Source organism: Pseudopodoces humilis, chromosome 9 (assembly GCF_049639895.1).
Source record: "Pseudopodoces humilis isolate 2021_Gansu_Grassland_sample_001 chromosome 9, ASM4963989v1, whole genome shotgun sequence".
In the NCBI taxonomy this organism is placed as follows: Eukaryota; Metazoa; Chordata; class Aves; order Passeriformes; family Paridae; genus Pseudopodoces; species Pseudopodoces humilis.
The window spans coordinates 25,913,373-25,935,629 of record NC_142208.1 but is presented as its reverse complement, the minus strand read 5'-3'; the positions used below and the strand labels follow the sequence as shown (position 1 = coordinate 25,935,629).

Below are 22,257 nucleotides of genomic sequence, written 5' to 3'. Positions count from 1 at the left end.
ACCAGGATAAAAGTAAAAAAGCCTGATTATGTCTTGGTAAAAAAGCTTGAAGGAGGTGATAAGGAAACACACTGGCAGATATTAACAGTGTTAGATGAAATTTCATACTCAGTGGGCAGAGATGCTGCTGGAGGGTGAGGTATAGATAAAATAATTTACCTTTAGTTTTCCATGCTATGACTTTCCCTGCATACGCTGTGCTATTTGTTCTCAGCATCTCTGAATTAGAGACACCTTTCTTAGCCACCACCTGTGGAGGTTTGACATGAAGCAGCCAGTCAGTTGTGTCTGATGCATCTGGTTCAATTGTATTTCAGTGCTTAGAGTCAGAGCTATAACATGTGGACAAGGCCCTCTTCAGGGACGTGGGCAATTACACAAATTGGTGTGGAGACATTTTGCCAGAAGAGATGTATTTTACCTTCTTGAATTTGGCAGGGAATTGCCTTGCTGCTTGAAGAGGTACAAGCTCTTACAGCAGGAGAGATGCTGTCTTTGGCTCAGAAAGAAGTGAAATACTTGGAGACAACAAAAGTCTGTAGACACAGCTTTTGTTTTCAGAAGGATGATGTAAGGAAAACCAAAAATCTTTTTTAGGCCCTTCTGTATCTTTGTGATAAAAGTTAATATGGATAAGGGATCACCCTGTGCAGAGTGGGGAAACCCAGTGGTGCACTTTATTCCTGTTGAGCATGGAGATGTGGAAAGAGCTCTCCTGTGGCTGACAATGCAATCACAGCAGAATCTTTCCAGCCTGGCTTGGATCTGAGGCTCAGAGGTGCAGTGGGCTGTCTCTGTTGAGCTAAGGATGTCATATATATTCTCATGGTTTGCAGGATGTTACCTGAAGTATTTGTGTTTACCTTACCTTAGCTTATGCATTTAAAGTGTATCTTCTGCTTCAGGATGAGGAGCCCTCAAGTGGGCAGTTACCTTAGGTGGGATAATGTTTGCTACCTCTTTAAATTGGGCTAGTGTGAGATGTTTCACTTAAAATCCTCAGATTTTTTTTCCATCTGAAGCTTTTGCATGCCTGCCTGCAGGAGCTTGCACTGTGGCATTGCTTCTTTGTTGGGTTTTCTTTTTTTTAAGTTGGTGTTGGCAGCTGGTGGCAAAGGGATGATTTTAGATGGGTTGATGTGTTATAAAAGGTATAAAGAGGCAGCCTCAAATCCTGCAGTTATCATCTCAAGGGGTTTGGGAGTCTCTGGGATGACCAAGAATTACAACAGCACTTATCAGTGGCTGACTCTTGGCTTCTTTCAGAGGTGATTTCTCCCATTCCAATTGATTTTTTTTTTTTTTTAATGTTCCTCCCCCCCCCTTTCCCCCATTCATTCCAACTTCTTTAACTTGTGAAAGTGAAACACAGCTTGGCTTGCTTCTTGTGCAGATCTGCCAACACCCACATTAACCCACAAGTACCTTCCTTCTAGCCAGTATTTTGGCAGGAGACCTTCTGTCTTCATAGTGCATAGCTCCTTCTGGAGAGTAGAACTTGCACTGCTGTTCATAGTCCTACTTGAAAGATTTTCAAATATGTACCTTGAGGTCAAAAGGGCATTCTGAATTTTCTGTGTGATTTTCTGTGAGATGTGAAAGGAAATCTGCACTTGGATCCGCCGCTCTTTTTGGCAATATCACCGAGGATGTGTTTGACTCACTCTGTTTTTGAGTGTGATCTAGTCCCTGGAGCAGTGCAGGCACTGAGGATGGCCACTTGTGTTGGTGAACCATGGGAGAGCATCCCAACTTCTTGCCCACCTGTTGCACCAGCACCACTCCTGTTGGTGCCCAGAACAAATGGAATCACCAACCTGTGTGTGAGGAAATGCCAGACAGTGCCTTCCCAGGAGGTGAAGGTGGGGTAGCTGTCACTCCAGGAGGTTAAGGAATAGCAGTTGCATGGGATGGTATCTTCTGCTGCGTTTCTGCTGGGATACCAGGCTTTCCTTGTCATTCTCCTCAAGTTAGGAGCCATCTCATTCAAGGCAGGGCTTGGAACTTGTCCTGCTTTTTAATCCACTTCAGCACCCCCCTAACTTTCTAAATAAATTGGAAGTGTTCACTTTGGAATAGAAAAACAATATTTTAAGGTATGTGGGAGCAGTGCTTATTCTCAGCTCAGCCTTATCAGAAACAAAATGTTCCAGGATTCCTATCCATTATGTAAAGGGGAAACATCAGGGGAACAATGTAGAAATCTTGACAAGAATTTTCCAATTGATGGTATCCATTGCCCCTGAACAGTGTTTGCCCTGGTGTGTCCTTAAGCAGAACATGGGTCTGTCCACACAGCCACAGCTACCTGCAGCCTGCTTGTGACACCACTCCTGTTCCTTCACATGAGGTAAATTGTAGCCAGGATGAAATATTTTTGCTAATTATAAAACATTAAATGATCTTCATCTGCCTTCTCCCCAATGAACAATGCAATTGAATTATCATTAGAGCTTGTACAGAACCTTTGATAACAATGGAGCCATTTGTATTAAATTCAGTCTTAGTTTTCTTATTCCATGAAGTCCCATCGTTGTGTTGATTGTACTTTGAAGTCATAGCAAGTTTCCCTCTCCTGCTATTCACCTAATTTATTTCAGCCCCAACACACCGCTCCTAAATTCTTGTTAAATTTGTTTCTGAACAAAAGGACTAAAACCCAGTGTGTCTTAAATGAAAGACATGAGGCAGTTATGGTTCCATTCATTTCCTTATATCTATTTGCTGTATCTAGAGAGCTATTGTTATGTGTGCACTACTGGGAAATAATAATACTAATAAAAAAATAATAATTCTCCTAGGATTTTCTGTCAATAGAAACAATCTATAGGGAACTCAAACCTAGAGAGTGAGTGATTAAAGTTTAGCAGCACAACTGAAAAATACTTTCTGAATGCAAAAGTAAGCTAAAGAAGACAGGAGCTAGAGGAATCTGCTTGGTGTCTGAAGGCAGTGTGAGTTAGAATGCTGTTCTAAAGGGGTAGGAGCTTATGTGGGAACTCTGCCTCCTCATGGCTCTCCTGTCTTTCTCCTCTTTCCCCAGGAAACCTTTTCTGGCATGGGGGCATGCAGCAGTTGAGATTTTGGTTTCTTCCTTAAGCAGGGCTGGAGGAGGAATTTAAGAGCTAAGAGAGAAGTTTGGGTGAACTCGGCGTGTGTGAAAAGATTATTTATAAAGCTGCTTGCCTGTGACTCTGGGCACTGTGTGTGGATGATACTGAGTGCACAGTTAGGTTGTTACTGCTGCCTTTATTCTTCCCAGATATCACAGATTTGATTGGCTTCTGAGAACTGACCTTCCCCAAAGAAAAAAAATCACAAGTCTTGTAGGCACCCAATTTGAGACAGATCAGGGTCAGCAGTGTGCTTGGCCTTGTAGGAATTGTGCTTTTCCGGGTGAAGTGGTTGGTCTTACTCTCAGAGAATATTTTTATCAACCTAGATGAGTGAAAACCTACAGAATCCCAGATTCACCAAAGAAGCCTGGTTATTTAAATCATTCTGTATTTGTTAGTCTCCTCTCACAGTGCAAAAGAGCTGGTAAAGTGGGATTAGTTTCCTTTCTCTGATAAAAGCAGATTAATTTTAACACTGGCTAAAACTGCACCCATTTTCTCTTGGTAAATGAACCATAAGACACACTGTCAAAAGAGAGCCTTCTGTAATGACTGTGGTTAATATTTCAGAGCTTAAACTCAAGCATGAGAGATCAGCAATATATGCTGTACATTAGCTTGATTTCTATTCATTTGCAGCTCAAGAGTATTCTTCTCTTCCCCCATGCTAATTCCAGAGTTCTGTAGAGCAAGGGATTTGCATCTGATTTTGTACTCAGGTATGTATGTATTTCTGAGAAAGTTGTATTGCAGGCAGAAGTGAGGCAAGATAGTTCATGTGCTTGTGGTTCTAAGCTGGGTCTCAGGAAATCTCAGTTATCTGCTCTCCTGCAGGGTTCCTATGCTTAGCAGAAAATCCCCATGCCTTGTGGCGATTCAGTTCCTTGAATCGTAGAGTGAACATGAAAATCCTTTCCTTGCTTCTCATGGAATCCATCAATTCTTGGGTTCTGCAGAGGTTGTGGTGCACTAAAACACCCTGTTAAGATCCAAAGTTAGATGGGGAAGATCTCCTGGGGCTCACAGGTTGAGCTGTGCAAATACAAATTCCTGTGTTACGAGGAGTACACTTGTATGGAGGCACGTGCCCTGTTTGGGTCTGCTGGTCTTCCTTTTTTCCCCTCTCTATATTTGTGCTCAGCACATTCATACGAGGCAGTAAAGGTCTGCTGTCTGTGAATCTGAAGACTTCTCCTTCCTGAAGTGCCAGGCAAAGGGTGACTTTTGTCTCATCTTTTGCTCCCTTGCTGTTTTCTGCAAAGAGGCTCTTTGGCCACATTGCTCAGGTGCCCTCTGTGATGAGTGCTGCTTCATCTGCAGAGAATGTGCTTGGCTGAATGCAGTTTTCATTTGCTTTGTGTTCCACAGGGGTGTTTTCTGCCTGATTCCAGCTCTTACTTTCCTGGAAGAAAACATTAAATTTCAGACCATGGCACCTCTGCTGTTAAAACCATATCCGTGTCCAGCTGCCTGAGCTTTCCATTACTTTCTAGTCCTAATGCATAAACCAGTGCAGCCAAGTAAACTACATAGTGCTTAAAAATTACTTGACCCTGTCCTCCATTCTTATCATCTGCTTTAGCACTGCTTGGGATCTGGAACATCTGAATAACCCTTTTGGCTGACAAAGCCATAAGTGAGAAAACACAGCAGGAATATTAAGGTTTTAGGACAGGCACTTGGGAATGTAGATTGAGACAAATTATGCAGAGGATGTAGGATAATGGTTGTAGGAAAAAAGCAGCTGCTCTGGTGTGCTAAAAACAAGGTGGTTGTACACAGCCAAGGTGATAGTTTTCCTGAGAGCTCTTGAAACAACTGAAATTGTTAACATTGCAATTATTCTCAATAACGTAATGTTGTTCTACTTGCAAGTTCTATTGTCTTGCTTTTTTTTTGTGCCAATTACGGAAGTGAATTTCTTTCTTAATTACCCAGTTCTCAAGGCCTGATGTAGATTTCTAACACTTTGAGGCATATTTAAGCAGATCTTTGTTTATGCATTTGGGGGAAAAGCAAACAAGGAAATTTGGAAAATGGTTTTAACATCAACAGTCCTTTGTGAAAACATGCTGTTGATTGATAGCTATAATGCTAAGCAACTGTTGTTCCTAGAACTTGGGTGTTGTAGTCATTCCAGAGGAGTGACAGAAGATGGAAGCTATTATTCCCACTGTTTTGCCTTGATAAGCCAGTTCACTTTTCCTCAAAAGCCTTTACCAGTTTCACACTTTTCATCCTTATTCACATGAGGAAAAGGGGGCTGCGAAAAGACTTAGCAAAGGTTTGAGGAACTTAACACTTACAGGAAAGAGATTAGAAAGCACAAGTAGCACTGCTGGGGTGAGCCAGAATTCTCATTTCACATCTTTATTATGGAATCCCTCAGGGTCCTGCTGGGACTCTGCACTTCGCTTTCTCTGCCCCATTTCACAGCTCTCACTGCAGCATTGCCACAAAAGAAACTCACCTTTTTTATTTATGAATATCTGAGAGAGAAATTATTAGCACCATCTATTGGAGAAATAGAGATACTGGTTTTTTCACAGGTCTGAATATGCAGAATCTCTTCCCTTTTTGATTTCCAGCCACAGTTTGCAGTGAGAATGTGCCTAGACAACCTGCTTGTCTTTTAACTTATACCAGCCTGGAGTCTGTGCTTGGGAGATGGTGCCTTGTTTCAAAATGTACCTTAAAGAAATGTGGTGAACCATTTAAAAGAGGGCAAGCAGACAAAGATTCAAACGTCAAAATGGTACCTTGGCTGTGGCAGGTTCTGTCACATCAATAGGACAAGGGCAATAGCTGAGAAACAATTTGCAGCTGAGGAGATAGGCCTGTCTAGCACCTTGAGTCAATCTGGGCTAGTGTGTCTGAGAAATTTGGGTAAAGAATGGGATATTTGACCTTCTTGATCTTTATAGGACAAGGAAAAGTCTATCACTTCAAGAAAAAGCAGAGCAAGTACTGTTATTAGCAGAAGACTGACTTTGAGGCACATCTGAGTTGGAGAGTATTCATGATCTGGAGTAGTTTCAGGACAAGCATGGTTTGATGACTGTGACTCCTGACCAGAGCAGGGGCCTCTCTCCCGTGTTTCAGGTCACTTTTGCACATGTGCCCATTGAGCTCCCAACTTTAACTTACTGTGCTGCATTATGGGCCTCTCTCTGTTTCTCTAGGGCTCTTGCCTGTTGAATTTTTGTGCTCTTCCTGTAGCTTTGGTCTTCCCTGACTCCTCCTTCAGGGATGTCTTGATGAGAGCACCATGCTGGCAGGCCAAGGCTCAACTCCCACTATTGCTAAGGAATGACACTGCAAGAACAGAGCAGGTAATGGTCTCCTAAGTCAGATGTGTGCTGCTGTGGGGAACGTGTAGCCCTGCACTGATAGACCAAGATCTGACGTACTGCTGGTTCTAAATTGTTTGCCCTACCATATTTGTTGGAGAGTACTTAAAGTCTCTGATGTGTCTGTTGAAAGATGTTTCCTTAATACTCAGCATAATTATATTAAAGTCTTGTTTATCCATTTGCCGTTCTGACAGCGCAATCTTAATTTTCACTCTGTGGTATTTGCACAGTAGAAACAAAAGTCCTATTGTTTTGTATCCTCTGTTCTGCTTGGTAAACAAGCAAAGGTCTTTTATGTCATGTTCACATGATTGCAGCTAATCATATTGATATTTTTAAGAAGCTGTGGTCCAAGAGGTAACTCAGGAAAAGTTTAGCTTACAAAGAACTGGACAATTATTATTTCTGACTCTCTGGATAGCTGTTGGAGAGACCTGAGTACTTTTTATCAAAAAAATCCTATTTCACTGGCTTGCTCTATCAGTGCTAGGTGGTAAGATAGCTAGGTTTCAGATAATTAAGACCCTAAAATTCAATGCCTTACCTAGATGAATGCCATTCTGAGAGTATGGGAAAATTAAATACAAGAGAAGGGGAAGGAGAGCTGTGGAAGGGTTGCTAGGACCTCGGGAGGTGGTGTAAGCTGCGCACTTTCAGCTTTGTTCCCACTGGCTCCATGGAATTGCAGTGCTCCTGAAATGCATCCTGCAGAATTGCTTATGCAGTGACAACCTTTGGAGCTCCTTCACTCCAGTTTTCAGTGATCCTAGTGACATGTTTCCCTGCATGCTTCCCTTGAGAGCTGTGTGCTTGGTCTAATTGATTGACCCATTAGCAAAGCAAATTTCTCTCGCTATTCAGCCAGAATTTTCCTTCTGCTTAATTTCGGCCCATCACTCCTAGTTATGCCCCTGCAAAGCCTGCCTGAGCTGCCTTTGCCACACTATAGCTTTATTGATCCTGGCTCTATGTAAGTAATTCTTAGCTGACTGAATTTATTATTGGCAGTACCAGGGCAGGGAAGGCACTGGTGAGAGCCTGTTTCTCGATCCTTGAGGCTGGAAGAGAGGAATGCAGTGAAGGGGTTTGGTGGTGTTCACTGAGCTTTCTGAATGGTTGCATGGAGTGGTGAAAAGTGGCTTCTGAGTTTTCCCCAAGTCTTTAAATATTTGGGTTTGCACATCTGTGTGTGTGGTGTGTGTGGATATCCAGGCCACTGGATGTCACAGCAGGTAGTCCTGCAGTCAGGAGTTATCTCATGAGTTTTTAGCCTCTGTGAGGCTTTTCATGGGTAATTTTTGGATTCCTGTCAAGCAGTGTGTGAATGTCTGTTGTGGACACAGGAGATAGATAATGTCTGAGGGAAGTTCTTTCCTGAAAGTGTTTGGCTGAGGAAACCTGTTGTATGATGGGCATCATGACAGCTGAATCCCAAACTTCTTATCCCATGTTCCTTCAATTTCAATGTCTATTCTAGGTTATATACTCCAGAAGCCCTGAGCGTGCTAAAATACCCACAAATTGAGTGGGGATAATCACCCTGTGACTTGCTTACACCCTGTTTAGAACTACCTAGATCTGTCTCATCATGAACTTTGTGCTGCTGAGTTTATTCTGTCTCTGGGGTGTTGCTCATCTGAGTGAGCAAGCAGGAGAAAGATCAATGAATTCTCCTTGATTCTCAAATTTCCATGCCCTTACCCTTTCTATGCCTCAGTTTACTCCTGGATGCAACAAGAACTCTTTCCCTAGGGTTCTGGAGTGGAAAAGGAGAGAATGGTATTTTTTTTGTTGGGATTTTATTTGGAGACCTTTTGCAAGACATTTTGGGCAGCCTGCTCATGCTATCGTGGAAGCTGTTGGTATGTGCTCCTCTGAGCTTACAGATCAACAGCATAGTTAGAGGGGCACTATTAATAGGGATTTTAAAGCCACTGATGAAATAGTTTCCCATATAGGGGAAAGTAGAGGTGCAGCAGATGATGGGAGTACAGCCACACTGTGTGCTCAACTGCACTGGTGCTGCTCCTGTAGAGATCAAACACAAGCACAAAATTGTAGTTATCAAGCCTTAGGCCCTACACAGTATTTACATCTGAGGTCTCAAACTCCTTGTTTTGGGATACTACGCCCCTATCAGTGCAAGAAGAGCTAAGCACAGAAAATTGCTTCAAGATGCCAGTGGACACTGAGCCTCCCACGTTCTGTTGTGTGTTCCTGGAGGCTGGTTCTGCAAAAGTGATTAATAAATGGGAGCTCTGCATCTTTCCTCCATGGCTGCAGAAGCAAAGCCAAGCCAATTATTTATCCATCAGAACTGGGTTACGGTGTCCCTCCTCCCATCTTCTCTATCCATTCTTTTGTTTTTGTATTGTTTTGCTGAGAGTGTAAATGCAGAGATGATTAATTGCCTCGCTGACCTGATTCTGTCGCTACATAGGTTCTGTTTATATCAAAATGCTCCAGCCCAAATGACTAGGCTATGTCAAAATTAGGTGATTAAAGAATTATAAAATACTTTCTGAATGTCCTATTCTCAACTCATTGTGACTTTGGACAGAAGCCCAGACAAGTGGGGGAGAGAAGGGTGAAAAATAATAAAAAAAAAGAAAATAAAAATAGTAAATTCAGTGAGAGGGACTTCTGCAATATTTTGCCCTCATTTTATTGAGAAGAAAAGATTGATAACAAACATTAGTGAGGCAAAATTGCAGTGATTTGTATAGATTCCCAGGTGAACAAGTTTACCATTAATAAAGTATTATAGCCTTCTCTATCATAGAACTATTGTACTGATCATAAAATGAACACGCTTTATATATATATAGGCAGGGGAGTGTGTGTGCTATTACAGTATTGATGGAGGCATCTCATTTTCAACTAATAGATTAAAACCTGTGCTGGGCTGGAACAGTGAAGTGTTTAACTCTGCTAATGCTATGGATGATTACTACCCTGGGAGAGGATGCACCTGGCAAACTCTTACTTCAGATGCCAAAGCAAAGCCAGTGGATCTTGCTGAAATGCCCCCTAAGCCACCACCAGTGCCTTAAACCCAGCTCAGGTGCCCTGTTGGTTTCTGTTGAGGCTGGCACAAGCTGAGCCCCCTGTGGCTCTCTGAGGTGAGAGTGTGGCACAGCACACCACGCTTGACAGTTTAAGTTCTTTCTCCCTGCTGCTCCAGAGTGTGTGGCAGGAGCTGAGCAAAACTGAAAGACATCTAAATAGAAATAAACACTTCAGGATGAGAATTTTTTATGTGGTGTTTTTGAGACAAGTGGTTTTGGAGTTTCTCTATTGCCTGGTTTTATTTTATTGCAGATGATGCTGAGGCATAGGCTGGGTAGCGCTGCCTTGTGCTGGCTTCTCACCAACAGTCACTGATTTCTGCTGTGCTGGAGGAAGGAGCTGAAGTTCCCTTCGTGTCCTGGGGCATTTTTCTGGTGATTGCTCTAGCTTACAACAAATATCTACTGGTTTTGTGGCCCTAAAATGGTAGGAAAATTAGAGATTAATTTCACAATGATGCAACACCATCACCTGCCATTCTGAGGCACCTCTGACTGGGGCCAAATTACCAGTCAGGTGAGGTGAATCTGCTTCCATGCTTAGCCCTCCTGTGTGCTTCTTAAATATACTAAATTGAGGAGATTAACTTACTAGCAAGGATAAAAAGGACAAGAATTTGTAGTGATAATACTTACACAAATAATTCCTATTTGCTTCATGTTTCATTTTCCAGTGTGATAAACTAATGTGGTATAGTGGACATCTGCTTTCCTGTAAACCATGCAGAACTGATGAATTGTTGTTTTAATTATTTCTAGGGTTTTAAACAAGATGGAATTATTTTATTTCTTCAATATAAAATGTTTCAAATGCTAATGTTCTTTGGAAGTCAAGATAACATCAACTGCAAAAATGTGTTTGCTTTGACAGCATTGTATGTTTTACTCAAATTAGATAAAGGAAACAGTGTTTATCTGTTTTTTCCATTTCACATGACTAAAACTCCTGGTTCTAATTAAAAGCCAGCATCATCCCAATCCTGTCATTCTTTCTTAGTTTTGGCCCCTACCCTTTTTTAGTTTTTCTACTGTAGATACGAGATAAAAAATGCAAAAGTAGTCATCCCTATTCCCTTTTCTTCTGATTTCCACCTAAGCTTTAAATGTTGTTTTGAAATGAAATGTAAAGCAACATTGTTTTTACAAACAAAGTCAAAGCAAAACTCAGTCTAGCAATCAAATCAAAATTCAATCCAGAAATCTGACTATTTTCAGAGAGGACTAATTTTCTCTGGTGTGTTTTCTTCCAAAAGAAAGCCATAGGTTTTCTGACCAACTCTTTCTGCTAATAACAAAGGAGTTATCAGGAAGATAACATGTTTCTTAAACTAGACTTTACAGCTCACTATGTGTTCTCTTACGCTTTGAATTCACTTTAATATATGGGCTTCTTTTGTCATGCAACAAAGAAAGTCAGCTGAGCAAGGACATTGAAGGATTATGTGTATGTGTACACTTACAGCTCTTCCTGAGCATGAGCCTATGGGCTGCAGTGTTTGCAGAGTGGAAAGGGATGTTCTGTCCTGCCCCTGCCCAGGGTTGGACAGCATCAAAGAAACTGCTGAAGAAAACCTCAGCAGCAGAAGGAAATCTACATGAGCATTCTGACTGTAAACAATCTGAATTACACCCTTCAGGTTTTTTATCTACCAGGTAATTTATATTCTAGCAGATGAAGTGATTGTGTATTTCAGATGCCTGTATGCTGGGGAGCTGATCTATCATGAATGGAAACCAAGAATGGAGATGGGGCACCTTGTTGGGTTCATAGTTTGCTAATCTGATGGGCAGCCTTTTTCAAATGGTGTCTATTTGCAATGCCAGTTCCTTGAGGCAGCAGCTGTCCATGGGATGAGTAGGTTTCTGTCAGAGTCTCTGAGTCAGTGTTCTACGTGCCCTGCTGATCAGTAGATAAAAATGCAGAGCATGTAATACTCAGATTGGTTGAGTCTTTTCCTTCCTCCCAAGGAAGGCACGACAGCTTCATGTAGCCTTAGTCTGGTACACCAGGCTCCAGGAACCAGAAGCTGGGTACCACTGCTTTAGATGCTGCTGTTTGACATCTATCATCCTCAATTTAAGAGCACTATGCATGTACTTCCTTTAAGAAGAGGGGCTGTGGTCGGAGATGAGCTCTGTGAAATCATTATTTCCCCCTGGAAGTAAAGATGAGTGTTTCTGCATAGCCTGTGTTGTTATTCAGGCAGTTTTAGAACAGCTGTGCTAAAAGTGAAGCAATGGGTTGTCACTTCTAAACTGCTGCTGCTGTAAAGACAAGGAAGGAAAGGAATGACAGATGTTTATCTCCATGTTTATACCAAGTTTTAGTGCATCAATCACTCAATGCTATCAAGACTTATTGAGGAGAGATAATAAGATTTATTGGTGGCTGTTGGGATAACCCACATAGTGCATAAATATGTTAGTAAAACTCCAGGGAGTCTTGGTCTATCAAAATGAAGTAGCCAGGAAGGAGCATGGGCCTCCCAGCTATGGAGCAGCTGAGCTCTTGGTGGGAGGTCAGTTCTTCACAGTCACCATGAATTGCACAAAGCTTATGATGGCTTTTTGTGGGTTTTTTTGTTTGTTTCGGCATTTTTTGGGGGTATTTTTGTTTGTTTGTTTGCTTTTTTCATATGTTTTTTTTTCCTACCCCAACATTCAGTGAAGGACAGGGAATTGATTTGAAATCAGGAAAGAGGCAAGGAATAGGATACAGTTTTCCATCCTCCTGTATTAAGTCATCAGTGTGACCATGATGGTTGGATGTGCCACAGGCTGCTTGGTTGTGACACAGAAAAGACTCAAATGAAGAACTTTTAACTAATGAGTTAACAGTTAATTAATGAGTGTGTGTATATATATATATATATATGAGTTATAACTAAGTTATAAGGAAAAAAATGTGACTTTGATTGTTAATTACTGTCTAATGCTTGCTCCTGCCCTCTAGAATGCATGTTGTATCTGCCATAATGCCAGCTACACTGAAATGGACAAAATGGAATAAATATAAATGGAATAGCTTCCTCTCCTGCTGTGTGGATACAAATGCATGCATACCACCTGTTCAGGCAAATAAAACTGGGTCCCAGCAGTCCATGAGTTATGAGTTAAGCCACCAGTCTGCATGTACAGTCCTGAGAGAAACCCCTGAGGTTTTGTGTTTGTGCTCAGACATTTGAACGGGGACACCCTGAATGGGAGAGAGCTCAGGGCATCTCCATTCCAATGTCTTACTCAAAGATAGTTTGAGATCCAGTCAGGTGGATAAGAGCTATAAGAGCTATTCCCTGTTGGATCTTGAAAACTTCCTGAGATGAAGGCTGAGTGACCTCTGTGGGCAGCCTGTCCCACTGCCTGACTTTCTCAGGGGAAATGTTTTTGCTTGCACCCACGCTGAAGCCCTTGTGCTTCAAGTTGCACCTGTTCTCTCATTCCCTGCTGTGACAAGCCCATCTCTTCTTGATGGGCTCCCTGTTGGCAGCTCTGGAGCCCCTCGAAGCCATCTCCTGTCTGAGCTGGCAGAGCCTGCTGCTGTTGGCTTTTTGCAGAGGTGTGCCCCACTGTCCAGACAGCTCTGCCCTCAGCAAGCTCCACTTTATTCATGGCTCTGTGCACCGGGAGTGCAGGAAACTATAGATGGTGTGTAACAAGTGCTGAGGAGAGGGAATAATCACTTCCTTTGATCTCTGGTTGGGCTCTTGTTCCTGCTCCCTCCAAGGCTGCCAGCACCTTTGTTGTGGGTGGAGGGCTGGCTTGTGCTGTGCTCGCTGCCTGCCAGGACCCCTGCACCTCCTCAGAGAGCTGTTCCCAGCCAGGCAGACCCCTGCCCCTGCTGGCAATTTTGGCTCTCGTTACAAGAAGCAGAACTTAAACAGAGGATAGTTCCTGCACTTGCCTGTGTTACACATGTTGAAAGATGAGTTTGCCTTCAGGCATCCTGAGGAAGATGATTATTTTCGCTGAGTGCTTAGTAACTTGCCATTGTTTGAAGTATGAGCATGGTTTAATAAAAACAAAAAAATACCCCTTAAAACATTTTACTCAGGGCTGTTATGCTCAGAGTAAGTTCCAGTCTAGGGAGTTTTGTATTTACCCCTTTTTCTCCCCTTGAACACGATGCCTTTCAGAGCACATTTGATAATCCAGGAGATGTCTCAGAGTTCTAAACAGCAGCTGCACAATGTGGTTGTGTGTTTCCTTCAGCAGAATCAGAAATTCTCCTTTGCATCCACCAGTTACTGACATTGCTTGGGAAGGAAGCACAATGTGCACTTCCTTCCTTTTATCACTGAGAATTTTACAGTCTGGGAAGTTACAAAACAGTCTTCCTCTTACCTTCTGGATGGCTGAGCTAGATGAGGATTAGCTGCAGAGAAATCATTCCCTAACTTTAACTGAAGTGGTGTATCAGACTGAACAAATTTCACTTCAGTAATGTTCAAGCATCATGGGTGTGTTAACTAGTGCTTATCCAACTGGGAGTTTATTACTTTGTAATTAAATGTTATTAATGCTTTAATTAAAATAAATAACCATACAAAGCAGAGAAGGGGCTTAATGTGTTTTAGGTTTTTATAAAAACACTGCACACTGCAGTTGCCCAGCTACATCATTAGTGATGGGCTTTTCCCATCAGAAGAGTCCTGTAAACTGTCACGGGACCAGATAATGAAGCTGCTGTGCTTTATCTTTGGGTGAGTGGACGTGTCTCTAGCTCCAGCTCTGTGTGCAGGGTGGGAGCCCAGCAGTTAATTTCTCTGGGAGGCTGTATGGTGTCACAGAGCACAAATATGTAAATAGCTCAACAAGAGCCTGTTTTCTGCTGTCACTCATCCCATAGTTTGCCTGGTCCAACTGTAGATGACTGTTTTTAGTGACAAATTTATGCAGTCTAATAGAGTCAAAATGTTTTTCTCCATTTATGTTTTTTGTTCTGTTTAATCTTTATAATTTGTCATACTCATATATTTACCCCATACACACAGACACTTTACTTTCTTTGATTTAATCCCTTTGCTATTTGTATCCCATGCTCTTTTATTTGCTAAAACTGTGTTTAGCCATAATGATGTTACCAATGGTACTGTTTTAATGAATGATAGATTTCATAGCTGGAGTGTGTCATTCTATGATTCTGATTTCTCATGGGAACTGAAATTATTTCATGCAAGACATTTCTGATGTCTTGTTTTAGTTACTCAAAATCCAGCTCTCCAGCTGCTGGAAGAGGCAGATTGTGATGAGCATTTAACATCTTTTATAGCAATGGGAGATGTAAAGTTACGAAAGCGAGGATCTGTTTTATTTTTTGTGCTCTTGTATTTTAATGTTTGGTCTTAGAGGGGCTATCTGCCCATCTCTAGCCAGCAAGGGAAATAGTGCTCTGACTTTGGGAAATAAGTCTCAGCTTTGAGTGCTTTGGACCTCAAGACAAATCCCAAGGTTAAAAGCTGGGAAAAAACCCAACCCCCAATTTGGCAATACATAGACCTGATAGGATGGAATTACTTAAAACAAAAATAAATCTTAATTATTATGAACTGCTGATGGAAACATGGACAAACACTGTCCTGAATATCTGCAGGAGGAGCTCCTTCTGCTCTGTGTTTTAGGACTGCATCCAAGGCCAGTCTGGCAGCCATGGGCACAGGGAATTTGGGAGGGCTGGCCTTGGAGGGTGCTTCCCAGAGCCTGTGCCCAGCATGGCTGGAGCCCCTGCCAGGCAGTGGTTCTGCAGGTGGAGGTGGGAGCTGCTTCTGGCCAGCATTTACACCCAGCTGAGAGGCCTCTCCTTGCCCTGGCTGTGGTTCTTTGTGCAGTGGCAGAGCCGAGTACAGCTGAGCAAATCTGCTGGGAGCCATGGCTGTCTTTAGACTGGGCTAAGTGGGAAGAGGTTCGGGAGAAGTCAGGATTTGCCAGTTCATCGCAGAGTTCTCGCCTCCTGTGCAGAAGGGGCTGTCTGGGTCTTGAGCTGTGGGACTGCTGGAAAGACCTGCAAATGTGAATTAAGTTGAGTGCCTTTATTAGTTAGAGAAAAAGAGCAGAAAGGCAGGACTCGTGGGTTCCTGTGTGGTCAGGGGTAACTCAATTAACTGCTCCGTGCTTCAGTGCAAGCCATCGGTAACATAAGCATCATGACACTTACCTGCCTCTGAGGGCCATTTACTTAATTAAATTGCTGAGATTTTCAAATAAGAGATGCTTTAAATAAGTAGTTCTGTGTGGGGTAGAAGTAATGGAGCTTGATTTCCAATGGTTTTGTCTTGTGGTTCATTGCCAGCTCTGATTGAAACTTTCCCCTGGGCCAAGACTTCATGAGGTTGTTGTTTTTGGTTTTTTTTTTCCTAATTCGCTCTCCAGGCTTCACAGGTGTTTAGGAAGATGTAATCTTGGCCTTTCCTGTAGGATGGGAATTCCCAGGGGATGTTTCTTGGATGTCTCTCTTCTGCCCAGCTGCCTGGCTTGTTTTGAGATTTTTCTGTATTACAGCAGATGTAAACCTTGGTCCAAGTCAGCCAGGAGTTTCAGGCAGTGCAGCAGGAGGTGAGATCTGCAGACACATCCACCTGCAGCACACAGGGCAGCTTGCAAAAGCCTGCCTTGCTTTTGAAATCATGTGGAAACAGAGCATGATGGTAAGAAATGCTTAGAAATGATGGGGGAACAGAAAATGATGGTGGAACTGAAAGAGGAAGTGGGGTTCCACTTGGTCACTGTTGAAAGAGGAGTTATGGTCAAGGCTCCAAAATCACTTGGACACTTTGCTTATCGGCTCCAGTGTGATGCTATCCTAAGGATGTCTGTATCTTTTCCTGCTTTTTGTTTCTTTTGCATCTTGACATGTTCCTATAAGGAAAGTGTGGTTTATGGATTTTCTTCAATGCATTAAGGCCAAGGAGAGCCTGTCAAAACCAGTTAGCTGATCCCAAATCTCCTGTGTTGATAGCTCAGTGGCAGCTCCCCTTGTTGTAATTCATTTCTGCTGACAGGCTGTCCAGTTGGGAAGAGTTTTTTTTAGGATTTTTCAGCTGTTCCAGTTTTTGTGCACCCTGCCTTCTGTGGCTCCCACAAACAGATCAGAGATTATGCAGGTACACCTTGGCACCCACTTTAAATCAGACTGGTGAATATATTGCAAGTCTAGGAGAGCAGATGGGGAGGACAAAGAAGGCTGCCAGAAGAAAGGGTTTATTTTGGGGTTCAGGGAATGGGGAACACAGCTGGTGACCTCTGTTTGAATGTGAATATATGTATTACTACATCTGCACCTCCTAGGCAGTGCTCCTGCTGTGGTTAGACTTGATAACAAGTCAGCTCAGGAGTTCACACTTTCTCGCTGTTATTCTGGGTGAAGAACAGTGAGAAACTCTCTCCTCTGAGCTACCCTTCTATTTCCTTGGGTGCTGCTCAGCTGAAGTTGGGAATAAACTGGCTGAAGGGTGCAAATGCAGAGAAACATCCCTCACTGGTGCAGGAATTGCACTGCAGATGAAGTCAGGCTCTGGGGCCTGCAGCTGCAGAGAAATGAGCAGTGAACAGGCAGTTAATTGAAAACTAAAGAAGCTGTTTACCAACAGTATAGTCTTGCCTTTTCTCTCCTCTGTTTAATTTGTGTGAGATCACTTGAAATCACTGTCTTTGACCCAACTTGTTTCCAATATTTATTTGTTTTCCCTCTTCCAGCTGAATTTATTTGCCAAGCTTTTTATCCTTTCTTCCTTTTATTTCCTATGTTTTTTGAAGCCAGCATGTTGCTCTCTTGATCCTCACTGTTAAACTGCTGCTATGCATGAGTTGAAAAACTGATTCTCTCACTGAGCCAGTTAAATTCTGCTGATCTTCGCTCAGCAAGTAATTGGAACTTCAGAGAATAGGGATGCAAGAAGGACTGCTTGGATAAAGAAGGGTTTACGGACCTGGGCGAAAGGAATTTTAAAATTCTTTTGGGATACATAGAGTAAACGTTGAGTCAGGAAAAGAGGTAAATATTTGTGGGATCTCATTGATTAAATGAGGCTGTTTAAGTCTGGCTTAAATTCTTTGCAGGGCTGAGGGATTCATTCCTTGAAAGAATAATGTGGTTAATAATAATGCTCCTACTGGGTGAGTTGCTGATGGGTAGTTTTTACCTGCTCAGCTTTTTCCTGTTTAAATACACTGTCTTATGAATATGTAGTATCAATACTTTAATTTAGAAAATCACATTGGTCAAAAGTGTAGAACAGGAAAGCATTTTACTGAGAAGATGAAGTTTTCTCATGTGGGAGATTATAGAAAACAGCACAATAACACTTCAGTGTTCTGATGTTATAGCTGCTGATGGTCTCTGACTCTAAGAGCTCTCTGTAAACTAATGTAAAACGTGGTTACTGAGCACAATCCCTGTCAATTGGTTGGTTTGTGGATACAATATTAACAATATTCTAAACAAAGCCAGTATAGGAACCACTTGGGATTAGTTGTCATCAGAGCAGACTGGCATTGTTCTCATTAAAATAATTAGGAGTATGTGAAAAAGTTTGGGTTTTTTGTGTTTTTTTTTTTTTTCTAAAGGGTTTAAAAAACCTGGGGAGAACTGGAATGAAATACAGCTCTATTACTGCTTACTTAGGTGCTTCATGCCCCATTCCCAAACTGTTTACAGGTAGAAATGTGAGGTCAGGAAGAACTTTCCAACCCAGTTGCCAGAAATGGAGGCAGTCAGGGCTATCTCCACAGAGATCCATGAGTACACTTAAAAGTAAAGGAGGTTGTATAGCTGAGAAGGAGAAATTGGGGCACTCTACTTCCATCAGTCTGCTTGGATGTCACTTGTCAGATTCAGTAGGCAGGTATTGGTTTGATTTTTTTTTTTCCCCTCTCCACTGGTACAAAATCCCTTTCAGATGCAGAAGAGAGAGAAGAAAGAGGATCTGAAAATAATCTATAGAAAATTAATTTTAAGAATCTTTCTACCTGCAAATTATTCTGACACAAAATTCCCAGTTAGTCATTTTCTTCAAATATTTGAAGAGCAGTCAATCACAAAAAGTGTCTTATGAAAGGATTTTGCTTTATTATATTTAATGAAGCTGAAAGTACACTGCTTAATATCTGGGCCCCACACTAATGAACACTTAGAAATGCCAGAAGCATAGACAGGCAGTGGTATTTATACTGAAGAAGTATTGAGGATTTAGTACAAGGGCCCAGTGTGGGAGGTGCTGGACAAGGGATTATATTTGGAAGGTACACCTGGTTGCACCTGAGTCAAGCCATGAAGGATATGAAGGGAACTGAACTGGGAGCTAATGTGGGCAGGATGGTCAAGATGTGCTGGGAACATGGACCTGGCTGGGGAGCCTCAGGAATCCTGACTGATGCAGAGTAAAATCCCAAGGTAAGTGGAGAGGTGAGGCAATGTTAAAATGCTCACAAAATCAGTGGAAACCTGACAACAAAGCAAGACAGAGATGGACTATTTAGAGTACTTCTCAAAGTGGATCCAGGGATGTTTATGGCAGCAATTTCATTGCTTGGAAACACTGGTTTTTAATACCTCAGCTTTGTGTAATATATGCAGTTACATCTCCAGGGAATTAAAGCAGCAAGAAATATTTTAATTGTCTGCATGTGTTTGTATTGTTGTTCAGAAGCTGAATCTCCTTTTGTTTGTGTTGTTTTCATTAGTTTCCTGGATTGAAGCTGCACATGAAATATGTTTCAAACCATTTAAGGGGCAGGATCTTATTTGGTAGGAGTATTTTGTGAGTGGTTATGAAATCACTTTGTAGTGTTAGAACTGAGCCTCCTTTTGGCTGTGCAGGCTGAGCAGCTGGATTGGAGAGTTCCAGACTGCCCATCAGTGTGGCCCATCAGATGTTCAGCCTTGGAGATGGTCCCTGCAAGGAGGGCAGGAGGAAGAGCAGTTTAAGGAAACATTGCATTGGACCATCAGGGCAGGAGCCAGAGACCTCACACTGTGGAGAGCTCTGCTGGGATGTGGCTATGGAAATCATCACTGAGCAGGAAACACTGCATCATCTGTGCCTCTCTTTGGGTGGCCATGCAAGGTTAATGTGAATGCTGACCATCCCTAGCCTAAAGAACTAGGATTTAGGAGTTTGGCTTGAAAATCTGCCCATATCTTCTTCAGTTCCAGTTCTTCCAAATCAAAACCTTGCTTGTTCAAACTAAACCTTTAAGTTGTGGATTCTGAGGTGCTACAAATTTCCCCTTGACTGATTGGGATCTGGATTGGCTCTGGCAGGTTTGGCCTGAGTTTTGGATTCTGTTCACACACGTGCAGCGTTAACAGCTTCAATCAGTGGTGTAGCTGAGAGCAAAGGTTACCATTTCAGCTGCCTTGCAAATCCCATAGCCAAAGCGTGTAATGTGGTGTTACAGCAGCTTTTGTGCATGGTTGGATTTTTCACCTGGAAAGCATAGCCTACTTCACAAAATCTTACCAACAAAACAGCTGCTTAGAAAATTTGCCTTGAGTACCACCTGCTGCGTGTGACAAGGGACATGTGGGTCCTGTCTGCAGTGTCTGCACCTCTCTGCCAAACATGGGACCTCAGCTGGCTGCAGGTGAGCTGCTGTAAACCTTGAAGAGGAAGTCTTGGTTCTGTTCCCACTGTACAGACAATTCCTGCTCTGTTGGCAATCTCCACTGGTGAATCTGCCCACAAAGAACCACCAGAACAAGGTTTGGAGCTGAGAGAATGTCTGGCCCAGGTCTGTGCAGGAGACAAGGGAATTGCCAAGGGGACGTGTCCAGGGGGCATTCAGATGAGGGAAGAGGGTATTTGGGCAGAGGTCTGAAAAAATGAGGAAAGTGGATGAAATATCAAAGAAAATGAGGGATGCAAACCATGAAATTTCTGTGGATTAATAAAAGATCATTTGTGCTTTACTTAAAGGGTTGGCTTTGAACTCCTTGGGGGGAGCCAGAGTAGAGAACTGGAACAGTTTGTTTAGGTGATGAAAATCCACAGAGCAGACAATGTGTCCCAGAGGGGTTATATCCAGCTGAGGTCAAGAAAAGCAGTGCAGTGTGGGGCGAGTGATGCACCCAGCTCACCAGCAGCGTTGGAACAGTCCCTTCCTCCCTGGCTCACACAGTCCAGACAATTGTTTGAATTCACCACTTCACTGAATGCTCTTCCTGAACTTTGACAAAACACAGCTAAAAAAAACCCCACCAAACTATTTTGCCATTTAAAAAGAAAATAACAATCATGCTTCTGAGCATCTTCACGCATTTGTTTCCCAAAGATACAAGCGGCCTCTCTGTTTGAAAACAGAATGACCCCCCAATTTCTTCTTTTTTAAAGGCAAATCAAATAGCAGTGCAATACAAATCCAGGAGCAGTTCACAGTGAGGAAAGGCAGCTCAGCGTGAGGTGCTGAATAACGCTAAAACTGCAAATAAGTGAACTGACAACAGTAAACCCAGAGAATGCATTACACTTGGACTCTCATACTGGAGAAGGACTGATGATGTGGGGAAATGTGCAAAAAAGATATTTGTGCCTATTTCAGGAGTGCCACTCAGATCTGCTCAGTATTGGAATTGTAGGGAGCTAAATATATACTGGATGAAGGGACCCTTAATGGATGTTTGACAAAGCCATTTTTAACTATGTTTTGTTCTTGTAGTATGTGTGAAAAGTGCTAACTTTCCAAAGGAAAAATGTAGTGCTTAGTAAAAAATCCAAGAAAACCAATGAGGGGGAAAGCCCCAAAACATAACTGTGGATAAGTGTCCTCAACATTCAGATTTTTTTTTTTTTTTTAAAAATTCAATTTAAAAGACCACCAAAATGTCTTGTGATATTTGTTATTGTGCCCTAATGTCCCCTTCTTTTGCCTTCCCCCGCCTTGGATGGGCTTGTGAGCTGGGCTGTGTCCATGTTGAATTGTACATAACTCTTCCATCCACCACTATAATGTGGGACTTACCTCTCTACAGCGCTTGACTACTCCACCTTACGGAGAGACCAGCATTTTAAAATGCTGTTTAATGCCAGTTATTTATTTTGCCACAATACTTACGTCAAGTGTTGCATGCAGTTGTTTTTCCACAAGGTATCTGAAGTTGGACTGAGGAACAGACACCCTTTGAAATCCAGTACTCACTGAAGATCACGAACTTTATTGTTGATGCTAGTGGCAAGATGTTTTTCCCCTTTCTAGTCTGAAAGTATGGCACAACAAAAAAAAATATTGCTTTCTCAAAAAGCCTGATACAAAGCTCACAGACATTGTTGGAGCAATTCTTGTCTCCTAATGACCTGTAGATTGGGCCCTCATTAGTTTAAGAGGGTGAATAAAACATTGCTGAGTCTGCTTCTCAGCAGAGAAACTCTGTTCTGAAATACAATAGAAAGTTCCTCAAACTTCTATTTGTTAAAAAGTTGAATCCAAACCAGGCAACTTCCTGAAATTTATCATTGGCATTACATACTAAGTTCTTGGTGGAAGGGCTAAATTACCTTTGGTTACAGTAAAGTTTTTTTTCAGATTTAATTAAATATGAATGGAAGTTCTTTCTTTTGTAATTATTCCTGGGGAAAATTATTGTAGGGTAGATACATTTAATAAAAAAGCTTCTAAGGAATTCAGTCTTGGCAGAGACAGGAGTGATGGAAGCAAAGTGGGACAAAAAGTAATTTTATCACTTGATAATAAAAAATTCTGTCTAATTTTTAGACTTAAGCTTACTTCTTA

The 22,257-nt window shown here is 42.1% G+C and overlaps 1 protein-coding gene across 3 annotated transcripts in view; it reads left to right on the top strand.

The window, feature by feature from the left end:
- Positions 1–22,257, top strand: part of LOC102104334 (VPS10 domain-containing receptor SorCS1) — a 261,124-nt gene that overhangs the window by 15,526 nt on the left and 223,341 nt on the right. The gene's annotated exons all lie outside the window — the stretch shown is intronic.